This window comes from Anoplophora glabripennis, unplaced genomic scaffold (assembly GCF_000390285.2).
Source record: "Anoplophora glabripennis isolate ALB-LARVAE unplaced genomic scaffold, Agla_2.0 scaffold134, whole genome shotgun sequence".
Classification (NCBI taxonomy): Eukaryota; Metazoa; Arthropoda; class Insecta; order Coleoptera; family Cerambycidae; genus Anoplophora; species Anoplophora glabripennis.
The window spans coordinates 539,939-559,678 of NW_019416384.1; the positions used below are offsets into that span (position 1 = coordinate 539,939).

The 19,740-nt window shown below is 36.3% G+C and overlaps 1 protein-coding gene across 1 annotated transcript in view; it reads right to left on the reverse strand.

The window, feature by feature from the left end:
* The window catches only part of LOC108903817 (disintegrin and metalloproteinase domain-containing protein 10), a 162,618-nt gene that overhangs the window by 62,833 nt on the left and 80,045 nt on the right, over positions 1-19,740 (reverse strand). The gene's annotated exons all lie outside the window — the stretch shown is intronic.

Below are 19,740 nucleotides of genomic sequence, written 5' to 3' on the forward strand. Positions count from 1 at the left end.
GTAATGTTTTGGCTGTACATATTTGTATAGCGATTCTAGTGTGCACCTAATCTTAAAGTGCTGCTGAAAGCAATAAATTTCCTGGTAGTATGCAGATCTTAAATGCAAAATTTGCTGTTTTATCAATCGATTTGATGGATTGAAAATAAAAAAGAGGCAATTATTCGTTTATAATATCACAGCATGCCATTGCCTATCGCCTTGGCAAATCAATTTACTTTTAAGTACGAGTATACCTATCTATACCAGACTAGGTCAACAGCATTTTAACAGTTACGTACGCTTCTTAAAAGGGAAAAACCCACGCCATCGAGACGATTTTTATTTTTATTCCGAATCAACGAAGCGTATATAAACACGAGCGCCATAATGTCGCTAACAAAAAAAAAACGCTGTTCAATATTTTAAACCACGAGGGTCACATTTACCAAATAATATATGTGACGGCGAATGCGAACGATTTCGGACCATTTAATTAGGCACGGAACGGGATAGATTTATCTAAAAATTATTGGCAATTCATAGCGACACAGCCTCCATTAAAACCCATTTGAATGCGATTAAAAATTTTATCACGTCCCGATCCGGACAGAGTCGAATTTTCGTTTTGGCAACGCGCCTCGTAAACGCTATTTGTCGAATTCAATTTATAAAGTTTGTTCGGTCGGGTATCCTTTTTGATGCCGAGTAACGTAATTAGGCGGAAGGTTATTTTGTGTTTATACGGATTACTCGGTGTTCACAGGAGACAGGACAGGAAACGCTGATTTTTGTTACTCTTTCCGTGTAGTAAATTTTGCCGCGCTCTCATACATTTCGGTATAGTAGAGATTCCAGGGTGACTACATGGATTTTACCGACTTGATAACGTTAAAGCAAAACTCCTTCGCGCCTCAACCCTCGTCCCCTCCGCTACCGTTAAGCCGGAGACCACAAGCAGCTCATCCCGTAAAAAATAAACCCCGGCCGGCGGTTCCATAACAAACTTTGGACTTTAAAGGCGACAGGCCCCCTTTATAGGTACAGACGGTTCGTCCGTCGGCGTCGCCGTCGCCGAGAACCCGGTTAATAAGATTTATATTTTCCACGTCTGCAGAGGAACTTCTGTCAGCGCGATAAAACAAGCTTTATGGGGAATAAAGGAGCCACTTCCGTAATTCGGCTTCCTCCGGAGTTGGTAATTGGCTCCCGAGCGCGGATTAAGACCGCATTAAGGTGTACCGCCCGCCCCCCTCGGATCGGCTAGGACGGAATTTATTATCCGCGGTCATTAGGGGGTATTTATTATAACGGCTGCAATCGCGGATGCAGATTACACTAACTCCGTTTTAATGCGGCTAGAAGAAAACGCGGAAAGTCAGATTAGTTGGGGAAAACATTTGGTGAGCGACAAGTAATCTTATCGGTAAAAGGGTGTTGGTTTGAGTTGATTTATGACGTTTAATAATAACTATCCAATATTTAAAAATTAGAAAGCCTGAACCGGGTAATTGCTTTTCATTTATTGCGTTTTAATATATTTTATAAAGAAAGAAGCTATCAAGAAAACAATACTTCACACCATTTGTATGTATACAGATACTTCTCTACGAAAACTCTGCTAATATTAATAAGCCTTGCTAAATCTAAGTAGAACTGTATTCGTATTAAATTGTATGTATTCAAAACATTTGAAGGCATAGTGATGTCGAGAGACTGTAGTTTTTTCTGATGAAATGTCACACATATAGGAAGAATGAAGTTACAATCACACTAGGTGCTCAATCCATCAAAAATCTAGTTTGATTTCATTCGAATGGGAAACAGATCGAATTGCTTCTGTTTTATTTCAGGGGAATAATGAGTTTAACATGACAAACGTCACGGCTACACGTCCGCTGGCGCGATATTTTCAATTTTCGTGCATTGTTTTTTTTTTTTTCATTCGATTCACGCCACCGAACCTCGAGTCATGAAATTGTGTTACCGACGTTTTAAAAATGTACGCGGAACCGATAGATAGCACAAAAAACAACGCTCTACCAAAGCATCAATTAGCTCTAATTTATAGAGATTTTCCATCAATTTTCCGACATAACACTTCCATGTTTTTAATATTGGCTTATTTCCGTTAAAAATGTATATCGCGTGCTTTCCAGAAGAACCAAATGAAATACCTAATTGTCAACGACTGGAATTATTTTAAAAATTAAATTTTTTACTTCAAATGTATATTTCTTATATTTTTTTCCTGGATCGAATCAATGACTTTGGCTTTACTCACCCCTGGCTGTATCGCCGGTGCAATACAATAAGCCAAGAACAAAGGTAATAATTTACACACGAAGATCTGACTAGAACTCGAGGATCCTCCACGAGACGGAGATGGTTTCCTTATTCGATATCCGAGCTCTATATTTAAGGCCTCGCGCAAGCTAAACCCCTTTGTGAACCGCACAATGCGGCCCTACGAAATCAGCCATGAAAGGTATATACGGCTTTGATGCCGGTGGATGCATTAGAACGGCGCAGAAGTGCATATCGGGTAAATTTGGAGGATTAAAGATCCTATCCGGACGGGTAAATTGAATCCAGATGGAAAATACGTCTAGTTTATTTTTACGGGAGAGGTTTTACGTGTTCGGGCGGTGAAACGCGGCGTAAAAGTCATTAATAACTGTAGGAAGGACGTCGCGAATTGAAAACGGCTTAATTATACGAAAGTAATTAAGATTAGGGGTATTTGCAACGAGAGAAACCGATCCTATCTCCAAACAAACACAGAAGGAAAAGTTTCGAGTGTCTGTTATAATGGGAACCTTGCGTCCGAGACACGGGAGAAGGCACAAACTTTATTAAAGTTTGTCGTGGTGCCGGGACGCTCCCTTTCCAAGTTAAACATAAGGCAGGATGTTCGTTTTCGTAAAACAGATATTAATCCAAAATTATCCTCTTGAAATGTTACAAAGAGGAAGTTTCCATAGCTTGGATTATCGAATAATTTCACCTACCTTTCGAATTGATTTTTGTTTTCTATTAAATTACCAACTGTGGATTGTTATCTTTTGTAAAAAATGCTTAAGAGAACTGTCCAAACGATTTATTTATTTATTAAATTAAAATCAAAACTTCGTTGCCGGACTGTGGGTTTAACGTGTCGTAGACAAAGACAAAGGAAGTATCCATGCGTGAGCGAAAAGTATCCGGGACGGATCGCAAATCAGGGGTGTTATTTACACTGCCGGATCATAAATTCTGGTTAATTAATGATCCCCTGACGACCCGGTGAAATGTTAATTCGCTTCCTAAATAAATATTGATATATCGTAAAGAAGTAGCCGGGCGACGCTATCGCGCCGGAATTGCCCCAACAAATCGTTACTGTGTACGTATAGTTCGTAATTAATGGCCCCCTATACTAACAGCCATAAACCTACCCGATAAGATCGACGACGCTCCGCCAAGGTATATCGTAAAGCTTGCATAATTTATCGCTGATGGTGGGCGTGCCCCACTTAGGCCGTTTTGACAAAACTATGTTATCGGGAGTTATTACGGCTATCCGAGCCGCGGCCGGGCGGTTCCGAAGAGAGTTTTACGAGTAGGTTGGTGTATTTTTTCGAATTTTATCGTTCGGTTAGCAACACATCTGCAAAGAAATAAGTTCTAAGAAATACCATTGAAAACTTGTGTGGCTTATTGTAATTCTTTATTCAATTAACAACAAACGAAGGCTTTTTAAACACCTATTTATAAACGTAAAAGCAAAATTTGAAGCGTACTACATGTATCGGACAGTTTCCGATGCTGATTATTAAATTGCATAGTATTAGGGTAGACGTCCGAACACAGTCCAGGTGTTTGTTGCGTTTCATACTTAAAACACGAAATAATTCCCACGATTATACAACGCCTGTTATAGCTTTTGTGATCGTTACAAACTTCGCAATATTTTATCAACCGCCAAAAAATAAAACAAAAATCAAGCCAAAGTTCGACACGACTGTCGCATTTTTAAATGTTGAATCGGCCGCACTTGCAGTCACTCATTCCATGTTATACACTGGGTCCTTACATCAGGAAAATAAACGAAAATAAAAGAGAAACTCGAAAAAAGTCCTATCCGCGAGATTATTGTAAAATTGTCTAAATTAACATAATACAAGACATCTCTCATCTCGTGAGTCAAAAACTTTTGTTAGCTAACTTTTCTATTTAAACAAATAAGTGAGGAAAACAGTTTTTTCACTTTGCAGGGAAAATCATCAATTTTAGCGAAAAGTGACTCACAGACAGCTTGTGGGGAGTAAAATTATCTACAAAAAATTTAAATTTTAAATTGTTATTATATTGCATTATATCTATTATTAAAAATGGTTGTGATTAATATTGTTTGACTTAATTTTGACTGTTGCAAAAATTTTTTTATATAAAATTAGTAATAAATATAATAAAAAAAAATTTTATATATTAAAATTTCAAGAAGTTAAAATTGTAATTTTATGAGAATTTTGCAATATATTCAAATGCTTTTTATTTTTTTTAAATCTTTTAACAATAAATAATAATTTGAAAATAATTTGTGAATTTTTACTTCAATTTTACATTTAAATCGTCATTAAATAATTAACAAAATATTGAAAAAATAAGTTTACTTTGCCTTAATATGTAAAAAAATAACTTTTTAAATGAACGATAGCTTCATTTATTTATTTAATAATAGTAAAATAATTCCGAAATTGAAATTTTAATTAATATTTCGTTTAACAATAATTTTTTTAACATTTTTGTAAATTAAAAAAAATTAAGTATAAAATATGTATTTTTTCTGGGGTTCAGGGCTATTTTACGAATTCGTAAATATGCCCATAGTTATTTCTTCGTCGAGCTACCCCAGTTTATAAAAAAAAATAGTTTCTACGATGAATATATTGAGATATTGCAAAATTTACAGCGCGCATTAATTTGAACTTTCGCTCGCGCGACTCGCTTGGACGAGCTTCCCCCACCACCACGCCGCCGGCAACCGGACAGTTTACTTAGCGAGTACCTTCTCTTTAAAGGGCTCGTGAGTCGTTAATTTTCCACATTTTTCAATGCAATTCACGGGAAATCGTAGTTTACGTCGTAAACTTTATTTTGCGAAAAATTCAAGTCTTAATATTTATAAACAATTGCGCTACGATTTTTTAAAAAAAAATTCTTATCTTGGCTCCTGTTGGTCGTAGAGGGTACTTTTTTTATTTTAAAACTGTATTTTTTTGCCAGCTATCCATTGCATCTATTTTCGGTGAGATAGCATAAATAGCAACAATGTTATTCAAATTGTTTATAAGCGAAAAACGCACGGTTTTTTAATGCACAATTTGAGAATGTTAATGTCAAAAAAACGGTGATATTTTTTAATAGGTCGCTTAATTACGTCTTTAAGATTACAATGACGCTTTCAGAATCATGTTTGGTTGAAAATTAACGCCTGTACAGAGGCTTAAAGTTCATAACTTTTGGAGCCTCCGCTATAAACAAATAGAATTGTGCGAAAACTATTGCACCTACAGCGCCCACTTTTGGCACACTTTTAAAGTATGACAAAACCCTCAACTTGTCATAGGTTTTATAAAATTTTAACAATAAATGCGATAGTTATAAACAAATTAAAAAATGGGCACTTTTCTTGTTTTTTTGCAATAACTTTTTTGTTTATTAACCGATTTTAGTTTAACAAGTCTCATTTTGTAGATAATTTTACTCCCTACAAACTGTCTGAGAGTCACATTTCGCTAAAATTGATGGTTTTCCCTGCAAAGTGAAAAAACTGTTTTCCTCACTTATTTGTTTAAATAGAAAAGTTAGCTAATAAAAGTTTTTGACTCACGAGATGAGAGATTTTTTCGAGTAAAAATTTAATTTGCTAGAGAGCCTATACGTATTTATCTGTATTTTATATTTCACGATTTTCTGGCAGAATTTAACAAGCAATTTAGCGCGCCTCGAATCAGCAGATAATTGGCAACACCGTGAGAAATTATTCACTTCGTGACCAGCAACTGGTGCGGAAATATTTGTTTTGAAATGTGGACGATAGAAAATTACATTCGAAATATTATATTAATTGAAAAAAAACCATACCTCATCAGGGATCGAACCCCGAACCTTTAGACTAGTAGGACAACACGTACCGCTTTAAGCCACAAGACCACATTCATTTAGTTTCGATAACCTGGCTTATATACTTAACGTTGTGCCTTTTGTGATTATAAACAATAATAATTATAATGAATATATTGGCAAACGGCTGGATACCAGTAATATTATTGGCATATTTTGAAGAATTATCAAAAACAATAAAAAATAAATTGTTGCATATTAAGACCTATTTATCTGTCAGTTTAGAGAAATAGTGCTGTAAAGTATTTTCCATGGTAATGATTTATACATTCGCGAAAAAACTGTTTTCCTCACTTATTTGTGAGGTCATAAAAGTTTTTGACTCACGAGATGAGAGATGTTTTGTATTATGTTCCTTTTTAGACAATTTTACAATAATCTCGCGGATAGGACTTTTTTCGAGTAAAAATTTAATTTGCTTGGTCTACCTCTGCGGCAGTCCGGGAAACAGCGTCGAAACATTTAAATAACGTATGCATCTCGGGTTATTGCCCGGAGTGTGCCCCGTGTAAATCCGGTCCACAATTAAAAGTTTCGGAGAGCGAGTCGAGCGCTGTTTCATTTAGGACTCCCGGAACGTCATTACGGAGGAGAGCCGAGATTGTAATATCTCGACGGCGAGGTATTTGTGGGAGGACGCGTCGAGTGGGATAATTGTTCCTGCACGCGGTCTAAAAACTCTACACTTTAATTCCCGTCCTCCTCGAGTTCCACTCGAGTCGTAATTAAAAACCACTGTGTCGTTCCGGTTATTCTAAACATTTCCTTTTCGAATCGGGGCATCGACGACGAGACGAGGTGCTCTTGACCCGATTGCTCGGAACAATAGTCTCTGACGAGGGCGAAAAATCAAGTGGAAAATCTTTCTTTTTTTCCACTTAGAAATTAAATGAAGTGACAATAATTTTCTATAAAGCATGCGTAAAAACACTGATATCACGGTTCTGAAAAATAACCACCATGATTCTTCATAGTTTATCCCACTAATTGCCTTAATTTTCGCTTTAAAACATGTAACGGACCCTTCCGAGGGAAACTAATCAACGTTTCCCATTATACAACAGACGCGCGGTATGCGCGATATACCCGCGTATATCTCGCTATCCATCGCCACCCCTATTGTTCTTTTCATTAGCCCGGCAAGAGATCCCATAATTAAATGTGTATACGGCTGAAATGCGGACGAGAGGCACAATAGAGGACGCGGCGACCACCTATTTGGATTAGCGAAGCGCGGGGCACGTTGTAAGGGGAAATGAACTGCATTTTATATAAGCGTATTACACGCGAAACGTCGAGATAGTCCGTACGGACAGGAAATGGAAACGCACGTTTCGAGGAATGGCGATCGCGTTTTTGGTGACAATTAGCACCAGAAGTCGTATCGTGAAGCTTATAGACTGTGTTGTACGGTTCAAAAGTGTAGTTAACTGTCTACCTAGTGGGTTGTCACTTTTTAGTATACAAAAATATTAATACAAGAGGCCACATGGTATGAAGAACAATAATAGGCAACAAACAAAGCGTGTTATTGCCAGCTTTAACAAAGATGTGGATTTTATAATCGATATATTATACAACAGTCATAGAGTCATATGGAAATTATTATTTCTAACGCAAAGTGCTCTCTTTTTGCGGTGATCGGCGACGTATTTTTTTGACGTGACTTATCAAAGCCAGCTTCTTCAGAAGATTTCGAAGATTAGTTTCAGATTTCATCTGAAGACGCGACAAAACGGGACAGTGAATTAAAAAAATTACGCCTACTGATACACCCGGATGAAGCAAAACTTTAATGGATAATGACCATGGAAGCCTACACATACATGTCGCATTACATATTGTAGGCATATGTATACATTTCAGAAAACCACGCACGTGAAAAATCGCGCTGAACATGCCTTTAGCACGCCTTTTACACCTGCTATAATGAATGAATACGATTTTTTTTGTTGTAAAGTAATTGTGGCCTTTAAAGGTTTTGCAAAATGGTTATATAATTTTTTATTAAACATTTCTGTATATGGGTATAAGTATTCACACCCTGTATATCGAGTCGTTCAAAAATACAAAAGTAAATCAATGTTAAAGTATCTGCTTTAATCCACGCTGTCCAAAGACGATAAAAACTGCATGAAATTATTCCATTGTGTTGTGTGCATAACAGCAAACATTTATATTTAGAAATGACACAATGTACTGTTTGGTAAGTTAATACTGTTATACAAGGTGTCTTGAACAAATAATAAGTTTTAATTCTGGCAAGCATTGTATTTGTATTTACCTCGCACTCTTCAGGTAGCGTCCTGTCCCAAATTTCTTGCAATTTGGAAACAGTAGCAAAAATTGTATCACCTTCTTTTTTAGATTGATTATATATTTATTCAATGTATAGTTAATTTGTTTAGATAATGTTATAATTTTTATACTATAATACATTAAGTAATTACAAATTAAGTATTTCAAAATATACCAACCTATATAAGCCACGACTTGAACAAATAAAAACTGTGGTCTAGTGGTGCAAAGCGCTGCGCGTTAGCCTTTCATGCGAGAGGTAGTGGGTTCAATCCCTGATCAGGTATGACTTTTTTAATATATATTTCAATTTCAAATAACGTGAATATGGTAGGCAGATAAAATTCGACAAAATTATTCTCAAATAAGAAGAGATTTTAAACACCGCACCGCTGAGTCTCTGTAAACACGACGATGCAATGTTGCCACATAGGATGTTCAACAAAAAGAAAAGACAAATTTAAGCATTTTATGTAATCAAATCTTTCTTACTTATGCAGTATGAGTAATTTCATGTGCTATCTAACATGTATCCCAAATTTTCAACCCGGATAAACATTTAAAAACCACCTCTTTGGATGAAAATAATATAAAAAAATTTTTTCAACTTGAAAGGTTTTAATCATGCATTTTTATCAAATTAAAATTGATTTGTCTATTTAAAAATCTTTTCTATCCATTACAACTTTTCAACCCTTGAAAAATACCACTTCTTTCGAAAATAAAATGAAAAAATATTATTGAAGGAGTAGAAACATTTTAAATGTGCATTCGTATTAAATAAACATTTATACCTTTCTTATAAAATAATTTTGAATTGATTGCAACTTTTCAACCCTTAAAAATTACCCCTTACATTTATTTATATATATTTTTCTAAAATTATCACATACAAGTGTTTATTTTTTTGACGATAACTTTCTTACTTTCTAAGATTTTTAATCGCACAAATGCTCATTTTGCAGGGAATTGTAAGGGCTACATGAACTGTGGAGTTGATATTTTTTAAGCCCTTCATTTTTAAGTTTGAAAGGTTTAAAGTGCTCGAAAAGGGTGGTTCTCTCATTCATATAACTTAAAATGGCGATATCTTGATTAATATTAATTTTAGCGGAATAAAAAAATTAAGCAAAATCTTCAGCAAAAATAAAGCTAAATTTTTTTACCCTTGTATTTTTTTCGTGCACTCTTTAATTTTTAAGTTACAGTGTAAAAAACGATTTTTTTCAAAAATTGGAAAAATTAACATTTTCAAAAATAAAGTTATTTTTCGAAATCATGCTTTGTAGGTGAGCCAAAAACCCAGAACATATTCTTAGAACATAAATGAAGAAATCTGTAAATGGATTGCATTTAATTTTAATTCTGTCGCCAAAGGCACTGATTTATTTATTAATTTTTTCTCAAAAAAAAAATGAGACTATCATGTTGTTTCGATCATATTATTTACCTCGCCTCTTTATTTTTCAGAGCAACTTTCCGCGTTCGTCTCTAATAAAACAGAACACTATTCCGTACGCAGAACGTTCTTACACCTGAAAAATGCCGAAAATATTCAAAGGAACCCGTTCGCATTTTTATATAAAACCTTATTAAGGCACATTCCGTGCACAAGGCGACGACTTCATTTTGTTCTCGGGTTATATATATTTTTTCTCTTCCCTCGCGGTTCCGGTGTTATGCGACGGGCATTTTAATCTGGGCCCCCTGCGAAAAATGTAAACGGTACGTTTAGGCTGACATTTAAGGTATCACGTAACGTAATCCGTACGTGGACTAATTTTTAAAGACCTATAAATAAAGTTCATGTTCGAATTGAGGACTTGTACTATGATCTCCGCACGAACAATCCTTTTCTGATTTGAAAAACCCTCAAACGCCATCTGTTGAGCTTTGTACAACACGGAATTAGTCGGTTACGTGTGGCTAAAACATAACATGTTCCGTTTTTATTAGCCTTCCCCGCCATTTAAGATTTGTATCGGAATAATGTCAGGCGCGGTAGGAAACGGCGATAAAGTGGTTGGCTTTTAATAATAGTTGTAAATTTTTAATAACCCGCCAAGCTTGTAATTTGACACTCGCGTAGTACGCTTTGTACTTTCAACTTTGCCACACAATTTGAAACAATTCAGCATATAAAAAATGTATTGTTCTATTTAATAATATCGCCTTTCATATTTACGTCTCTATTATTGTAGAAAGTGGTATGTCTATACTGTCTAAATATTTTACCGAGTCTTTTAGAATATTAGACTGAACTTGAAGACAAACAAAGTATACTTTTTCTAAAAACCCATTGAAACTAGTAAAACGCTAATCCATCTTTGCACATTAAATTTCTATTGGGCTCTAATCGAACACGGGATAAAATCCCCGTGGTGCTTGCGTCTCTCTTTCCTTTTACTCCCAAAGTTTCGTGAAACCAAAAAGTGCGATTCATCACCTGCACCCAATCTCCTCCCAATAAAAACCCGATAACGGCTTTTAAATTGTTACACAGTCGCTCATCTGGGCCGGATCCGTTTATCGCCACCATTCTCTTGCCTCCCTCGCCAGAAACGGACATCAACTCCTGACACAATTGCTACACCGAAAGCTTATTTTGGTGACAGTTTTAGCGGTCGACCATCACCTTTTTTTTTACTTCCACCGGACCGGTAAGGGGAAATCCCCCTAGCGGTTTCCTGCGTCAGTCGTATTTTGCGTCCTTTGAGACTCCCCATTTAAACTAGACCGATACCAGCTACACTACAAGGTCTTGTATCTGATCCTGCCTCGCCTGGTAACGTCACTACTAGTGGTATTTTTTAGTCTCTAATCATAAAGAACAGAAGTAAATGATTTCTCACAATGTTGCCAAATATCTGCTGATTAAAAGCGCGTTAGAAATCTGATAAAATCGTAATATAAATATATAGGAAAATTCATTTGAATTAAAATATGCGTGGCAAGTTATTTGTATAACAAAATAAAATTAAAATTGATTCGTTTCTTTTTGTACCAAGGAAAAATGATAGTTTTATTGGTGTCTTGTTTTATAGGTTGGTGTTTTAGTCACTGGTGAAATAAAATAATTGTAATTTACACAAACAAATCTTTGTTCAGTTCGACCAACTTCAGTATGTCCACAAATCGTATTTTTCTATATCAGCTGCTATTAAAACTTGAAAATTACCATCAGTACTTGCTTTAAAGCTTCGTTTCACATAAGAAAAATATCAACGCATACACCATCCGCTCTTCCAAGGCGTGTCACGTGCGAAATCTGTTTTATCCGGCCCCGGAAAATTATTTAACTCACATCCCGGACGAAATTAACCCGCACACGGAACACGTACGCGTGCACGGGGTAGGTAAACAAGGTCGAAAATTATTTTTATGACACTAATTCGACCCATAAAAACGCTACGTGGTTAGCGCGCGTACAAACAAGCGCGGGTTCGTTATGTCGTGTGCGGTGGGTCGGAGAATAACATCAACATGACAACGGAATAAACAATGTACTTATCCTCGGCTTACGGAGACGATGCTGAAAGTTTTACGAACAATTTCGAACGATTCGCCGGTTCCAAAGTAACGGTTCCAACAGGAACAGTTTTGAGGACCGGTTTCAAAGTAACGATTTCAAATAACAGTTGCAAAGTGACGGTTATAGTGATGGGATGCAACATAGAGATTACAAAGTAACCGGTTTAAAAAGTACCATCGTATCGGTTCAAAGTGGTGGTTTTATAACAAAGTAGCGGTTACAAAGCAGCAGTAACAAAATACCAGTTACAAAGTAGCAGTGTCAAAGTAACAGTTTCCGAAGTTGTTTTACGTAAGCGTTACGTCATACCACACGATAGCGATTAAGTTTTTGATTCATGCGAAAGGTCAACCCCCACAAAAAAAACTATTTTCTTTAAAGATTATGAAGAATTTAGTTCTGTTCTTGACATTTGAAATATTCAATGTAAAATCCATTTTTTTTAAAGAATATTGGAATTTCAAATTTTGTTTTTGAAATTAAAAAAAAAATCAACTTTTCAAAAAAATTTTTAAATTTAAATTTTTTTTTAATTCAAAATAATTTTTTTTCTTGACATTTGAAATATTCAATATAAAATCCATTTTTTTAAAAGAGAACAATGGAATTTCAAATTTTGTTTTCGAAATTTGAAAAACCAATTTTTCAAAATAAATTTTTATATTTTAAAATTTTTTATTAAATTAAAAAAAAATTGTCGACATTTGAAATATTCAATATAAAATCCATTTTTTTTTAAGAGAACTGGATTATCAAATTTTATTTTAGAAATTTGAAAAAAATCAATATTTAAAAAAAAAGTTTAACGGAGTAATACTAATGTTTCTATAAATGTAGTATAAACCTCATGATTTTTTAAAATAAATAAAATTTATTTAAGTATAGCAAATTGCATTTACTTTCGATTTGATTTTGAAATATAATAGAATAATCGTATATTACGATATTTTCTATTTAAATAAAATAAAGTTTCTTTCATATCGCCTCTATGTAATTACTTGACAGGGCTGTAGTCCGCAGAGTAGCTGTTCCATTAGTTGAATATGCCTTGTTCCACAAATATATTTAATTGATTCTCTAATTCAAAAACCACTTTATATACGTCTCTAACGGCGTTCTTATCTGCGCGTCGTTTCGAATCACATGTGAATCCTTTTGTTCCACATCGCTTTTCTCCGGCTCCGACTTACGCTTTAGTTAAACTCCCCGACGTCCTCCGACGTGATTCTTAAGCGTCCGATTTCTCTCTAGCGGGAGAGGGAAAAGTGGCAGTAAATTCTCCCTAATCTTTCCGGGATGCCTTTTGCGGGCCCGGACAGCGCCTTCCGGGAAATTTCGAGATATTATTTATGCAAAACTCCGAAAGAACTTTTTCGATTACCCGGAGTCGTTATAAATATCGGCGAATCGAACCGTTGGGAAAGATAACGCTAAAAAGTTGGGAAGTCGCCGCTAACCGGTACCGATCGCCGCCCCCAGGGGGCGCTGCGGACGTTCGCGGGCCCCAGTTTGCCGAAATAGTGCCAGAGAAACAAAATAGTTACCATACTTGTAATTGTAACTATAAATAAACTTTAATTACTTCAACGGGGTATAGTAAAAAATTGTAATTAATAAGCGACAAAGCTCGTTTGTCTTCTGACAAAGAATTATATTGTCAATTTTTTTTACTGGCGGTATTTTTTTAGGGTTCTCGAATTCCCTGAATGTCCTCTTAAAGCAGACCCCCCTGGATACGCTTGAATGCGAGCTTATTTTTTCATACCTGTGCAATTCCATCAGAAGAAAAGCGTAAAGGAAAAGCGGAGGGACGCGGCGCAATCGGGGAAACCGCCGCCGTTTCGCCGGCGGTGTTCTGGCGATAATTTCCACTCGGAAAGGCTGATTTGCCGCCCGGGTTTAAATTAAATGCCCCTGAACTATCACCTTTACCGTCGTAAACGGTAAAAGTTGAGTAAAGCGCGAATTCCTCCTTCGTTGGGGAACGCCATCGGGCAAAGGACTTTTCCTGGCGCGATAGCGACGACTGTGTTGTGAAATTGAAGCCATGTGAAATAGGCCCCTGTACACGATTCAGGGGCGCACGTTGTTGTTGCCTTTAAACGCGATGGTTCCTGGAAGACCAAGGATTCGAAATATCCGCCAGACTTAAAACTGTGCGCTTACAAAACAACTTAGATGAATATACAGACCTTTCATAAATGATTTCAAACCACTGTACTACTGTTAGTGAGGCATCAGTAGTGACATCTAACTGTAGCCAATGCAGGGCTATCAACACACTCCCTTTTTCGTCAATTTCAACAATCTTTTGAATCATTTAAATTATTACCGTCATCGAATTAGGTTTTTAATTTCAGTTTCTTGTCACTCCCACGTTATTATCAACTGGTGTTACGCAGGGCTTTTTCATTTAAAGGCCCTTAAGGTGTGATCCCCCTTGAAAGTGCCGCGCGCTTATTAGGGGTGTACAAGGCCTCTTTATTACCCTCTCAGAGTCGGGTGAGAGCGGGAATATAAAATCCATGTGTACATAACGCGTCGAGGTTTTAATAGGGCGTAAAACTAAACATTCAATCTCGACTCTCGGACGTAGAGGTGCCTCGCGGGGACGACGTAGTCGTCGTAAAATTTTTCATACCTTAACGGACCCGACTCGCATAACGACCCCCCGAGACTTGATGAGGCGTCGCTAGATTTACGAGGTTTGTAAATCTTATGCTAATGCCAGTCTCTACTGCGTCTCTTCCTTCAGATCGCGAATATGTTGCTCTCAAAGACGTTGCCATTTCGATAGCTTTGATAAATATATATTTTTAATAAAATAAATAGTTGAAATATTTAAGACTGCTCCTGGAAACGAGTGCGTTTTCTTGCGTTCGCAAATATGACGATTTCTAGCAATAAAAACTCCTTACTTTGTAACCACCTAAAGTAACTGCCGGATTTTAATAAAAATTGCCTTATCTGTTCACTTCATGGACTTGAAAACGCCAGAGAAGTGGGTAACATCGACGCGATTAATCAACCAACGGATGATTTTTAAGGGGAAACTTCCGTAATCCAACTTTATCTGCACAAAAATAAATTCCGAATTTCGTTCTGGCCGCAATCGCAATATATAACTGCGAATTAATTACCACGTACCTCTCTAATTAATTAAAGTAAAATATAAACATAAAGTTGGGCAATTTAGATAAAGTTCGGGGCAGATTTATCATTTTCATTTGGAAAACACGTGCTAGAAAATTAATTTTCCGGGCAATTATCTTCCCGCCGACCACGGCGCCCTATCGCAACCAGGCAACAATAATAGAAAGTCCGTGATGTTCTCGTTTCCTTCTCCACGCCGTATAACGAGAAAACGGATAGTTTTAGCGGTTTTAAAACGAATTTCTGACAACTATTCTTCCCTAAACGTGACAGAAACTAGAAATGTTCATGTTGCAAAACAGGAATATCCCCAAATGAACATTTTTTTAACTTGACTTCAATAAATAAACACTAACTTGTTAATTTAGCTTTCATCTCAGACTCAGGCTATTAGAAATGATCTTATTCCTGGTTAGATGGGAATATAAACGGGAATTAAATACTGCCCCTAGGGGCTAGCACAACAAGTTTACACTCGAACATCCCTACTTTCCGCCACTTGCACCCCATTGTACTTCTGCGAGGGACAATATGAAATTTCAAGTCCGGCAACTACTGTGAAGGGCCATTTATTTTTCTTAAGGCTGTAGACTGTATGCAGCGTGTCTCCCTGTAAGTGATAGGAGTCTTGGAAGAGAAAAAAAAATGTTTGTGTTGAAAAATAGCTTCTAGGTTTCAGCATTGCTTGTTTGGAAACAAAATCTACCGCGATTTCAAACCCGTAAAATCAAGTATGTCGTCTCGGAAATCTAGATTAAATCTGATATATTATTCAATGGAAAATTGCCATGAACACCATAAGAGAAATATTTAATTACATTGAAATATCGTCGAAGCATTAAAATACTTTACAATACTTTCAAATAACGTGATATTTGGAAGCATCTTACCCTTTTCAAGTACTTTTTCTACAATTGTAATGATTTTCAGGACCGTAACAATTTCTTTCAGTGTATTTTTTGATTTGAAGACTATTAATTCTATTTTTTACGACACCATTCCAGAATCTTTAACAAACTACGCTATTGCCCCTTTTATACATGTTGCATATGCATATTTTATACCTCTTGGGTGCGAATTAAACCGTTTTTATTATTTCCGTAACCCGTTTTATAACTCATTTGTATAACGGCAAACGAGCTCCACCGAGGGACTGCAGCCATTTTTACATGCCGTACGTACTCAAACCAAGGCTTCGTTTTTTGCGAATATCTGTAGTAAGTCTCGGGTATAACTAGATTATGAAAGTTTGGAAGAAGTTTGAGAGTTAATCTAATAGGCGATAGTAGAGCGAATGCAACAATGTGTACGGGAACTTTTCGGGATATTTAAATAGCGCCGAAGTCATTAATTTAAAATTTGATAGGTCTTCCCAACTTTGGCGTACCAAAAAGGAGAACAAAACGCACAAATTGGAATATGAACGTCAGATGTACAGGTACCGCGCGACTGAGTTGTCTCTCGATATTTTCAGGACGGATAAAAGATAAAAGAGCAAAGATATCTTTTTGGAAAAACTTTGTTTAGAAAACGGAAGATGCTTTATTCATATTTTAAACGTAAGAACATTAGGCAACGTCTTCATTTTGAGTTTTCTCCGGCAAAATTTTACCCTGCTCCAACCGGGGATGATTTATCAAGGCGCAGGGGGATGAAAGGGTGTATCCTCTGGGCCATTACCGAATTTCATGCGTCTACTGTTTACTCACTCTCGGCACTGTCCAACTCCTACAATTTGGGTAGATTGCGACGCTAATGGAAGCTCGACGGGGCTTCCCCTGGAGACGACGACGAAATGTCATTTTCAACGACCCCCATCCGGTGAACTTCCCTGCGAATTTTCGACGATCGCCAAACTTTGGCCGGCCGCAATGAACGCGAATAGAATTTTGTGATTAATTCACATTTCATTAGCCTAATTTCGGATTCATTAAAATAATTCATCCAAATACATGGCTATTTCGGTAATATTCACAAATGGTACAGCTTAATTTATTGATTTCATACATTTCCGTAATAGATTTATGTTGATATTAATTAAAATTATATGCGTAAAATATAATTCTAAAAATGGTATTTGGTTGCTAAATAACATAAAATTATATCACAAAAGTCACACAGGGATGTCACTGAAATTATGCAATGATGTATTTGACTAAAAATAGGTCCGTTTTATCCCGTTTTTAATACGAAATAGAGGTCGATGTGTGCTCCTCAACTACCACACGACAAAAAGCGCTGGATCCGGGGACAAAAACGTCTATTACCTCCAATATATTTCGGTGTATCGCCGTTGTATGGGAAGCGCGCGCAAAAACTATCGGGTCGGACGGTGGCAAGAAGGTCCGGAATATAGGGGATTAGTTATCAGTTTCTGTTCGAAATGATAAAGCCCTCAGGGAAACTTAGGGACCTTTTCCCTGCTGCGGATTCGATTTATCGGATCGAGGTAGGCCGGACTCTCAACTGTTATCGCAGGCGTTTCCAGAGTGGCCATCTCGATGGATATTCAGTTCGGATGGAAGAATGGGAGATTAAGTCCGAGTGACTATTTTTTGGTCGGCCACTGGAAGCCGAGTGCCCTTGTTTTAAATAAGCGATTTATTACCGTCCTCTTGCTTTTAAGATAACTATATTGAATGTGACGGTTGATGGAGAGTCATGAATAATACATTAACTGCACCTATAGAGTGATTTAGTGAAAGAAAATGCTTCTTCGGACGTGAATTGGGTTCATATATATCGAGATTATTATTATTTTGGCCTATTTTAACAATACAAACATTCAAAGGGTGCCCCCAAATTAGCGTGTAATATTTTACCAGCGCATTTTGATCACGGACGTCCAAAACTGTGATTAAATTATGACACAGCTTTTTCTGTACGTGGATTTTCCTCTGTACAATCCAAAAATTTTACTATAAAAAAGTACCTACCACTCTTTGGAATAAAATTTATTTAAAAAATATGATATGGTGCAAAAACGGCTGTTCTAAGGTGTAGGAACATTTTTGATTTGATGAAAAACAGGAACGTCGGTTATTTAAAAATGTTGTGCCAAAATTTATTGAATTTGGAGATAACTCACGGAAAAGTCTTGCTTAAAACTAGAAGGACGCTTTATTTTAGCTTTATCTTTTAGGTACAGGAGAACAGTATCAGTCATTACTGAGCATGCATGGTGTGAGACGTGAATTTGCAATATTAATTAAGTATTGTCGCTAGTATTTGTAGTATTAAAAGACTTAGTTGTATATCGTGGTTAATATTAAACAACTAATTTGATGGCATAGGTTTGTAAATTGGTAATAACTGACAAAAACACAAATTTTTACTCGTTATGTGGAAAACTCTCACCTCCAATAGCAATAAATGCATACGATAGGCTCGTTAACTGTCGATAAATTTGTAATCAGACAAACTGTGTACCGAAATCTATAAAAACGCGTTGCTAATTGCCAATTAACAAACAGTGCCTACATAAAATATAATGAAAACAATTTATTATTAATATACTACTGATGGAGTTGAGATTTTATCATACAAAGAGAGTACAAATATTTTCTTCTTTTTCCAGTTACCCAACTATTTCTCTAAAAACTCCATTACAGTTTGATATAAAATAAGAATTAGACGGTTATTAGCAGAAAACTGGTAAGTATGTATATTTTTAATTGTGCCTACAGCTCTTTTATTGGAGATACGAATTGATATATCCGTCCGAATAGAAATAAACCCAATAATTTCTGCCGAGTTACGAATCGGCTTCATCGTCATTTGGCGTCCATTCAGCAGGAATGGGGCACAGGCGGAGGTTTGATAATTCAGTTGTAAGGATACCCGTCTAGATGGACGCGCGAAAGCAAAACAAATGGGCCGTAATAAAACCGAATCCTTTTCAGAAGCAGTAAGAATGGCCGGATCCACGTATATTTATTGAGAGGACTACAATGACTCACTTAATCTTCATCACCGCGCACGGGAAACTTCAGAAGTAGCAAATAATGCAAATAAAAATTGGTTTATTATCATTTAGTTTAGACATTTTGGAATCAAAAGAGTGGGTTAATTTCTGTAGATTATTTTCAGCTTTAATCCTCATATTATTTTAAGTATTTCTCTCGATGTATACAACTGTATCATCAATGTAAGAAAAAAAGTTATTAATATATAAAGTGGAAGGAATAGGCCCTGATACTGTTCCTTGTGGTGTCCCGGCTTTTTGCAAACAAAGAAGTGTCTAGTATGTCTCTTATTTGGATGATTTGCTGTAGATTTTTTAAATAAATACGAATCAACATTATTGTATCAAAGCAATATCTAGACGAAATACCCAGAGAGCGAAGATCAAGATTTTATAAAAGAATAGGGAATAAGGTTCTCGTTTTAATTCGACCTTTTTTTTCGTCCCGAAAAAAATTATTCACAGTTCGCTACCCCTCGCGCCGCAGTCACCATCCATTGGCGATGCTACGGTTCGCTACCTTGGAAATTAATCATAGGAGCCGATGATAAAAGAAAATTGCCTTTTCGACGGCGCAACAATTAATGAGTGTAATTAATTTCACTTTAGACAAATTCCCAATCCCCGCCGGGATTGATCGGGGCGA